Genomic DNA, 897 nt, shown 5'->3' with positions numbered 1-897 from the left:
TATTCTGAATTGATTTGAAACCAATCCAATCAAAAGAATGAAATATTGCCCCAATCAGGTCGAACTGACCAAAATGAAGTGTTTCATTTCAGGTTTGTCTCCCCCAGCCCTTCAAAATAAAATAGGGAGAAGAAAAAAAGAGATAAAAAGAGGAGCACTGCAAGTTTTCAGCACATTTCTTCCCCACGGGAAACAGCAACTCTGTGAAGGGGCAGGTTTCCTTGGAAAAATCTGTCTCATCAGCACTCCTCCACCGTGCACAACCTCCAAAAAGCCCTGCTCTGGGGGCTTCCTGGGATTTATGGCTCCCGTACCTGTCCCTAATCAAGCTTCCTGCTCAGAGGGTGTTTCCCAAAAAAACAGCGTGGGGAGCAACGGGACGGATGGATATCCTTGGACATCGTGAGGCTGAGACCGTGCCACACCTAAACCAGGATTAGAGCAGATACTGAGCCCTCCATTGCATCCCATCCCATCCCATCCCACCCTATCCCTTTATCTTGTATTTCTGCAAATCCCCATCTATGTGCAGACATCCGTTGCAGGTGTATTTCTGTGAGCGAGTGTGTCAAATCCCATTTTTCACAGCCAGGGAACACCCCCATTTTTGGGGAATATCGCTGCCTAGCGGGAGAAGCAGGGCTCCCACAGCACTGGGACATTTTCCCTGCTCCACAGGTCCAGGGCCGAGTGCTGAAGCGAAGCCGTCTGCACCGAGCCAGGTGTGACAGCAGCACAGGGAGGATCCTGGAAAAGAGAAGGAAATTTTCCTCTTTCCTGACCGCCCAGCTCAGCTCGCAGCACCTTTCCCATCCTCTCTGTGGCTCCTAAAGAACCTGGATGAAATGTTTTCAATAAAATGCCCCTTCCCTTCCCTTCCCTTCCCTTCCCTTCCCT

The sequence above is a fragment of the Corvus brachyrhynchos genome, unplaced genomic scaffold (genome assembly GCF_000691975.1).
Source record: "Corvus brachyrhynchos isolate BGI_N302 unplaced genomic scaffold, ASM69197v1 scaffold79, whole genome shotgun sequence".
In the NCBI taxonomy this organism is placed as follows: Eukaryota; Metazoa; Chordata; class Aves; order Passeriformes; family Corvidae; genus Corvus; species Corvus brachyrhynchos.
The sequence above is the reverse complement of the archived record's forward strand: the minus strand, read 5'-3'. Positions refer to the sequence as shown.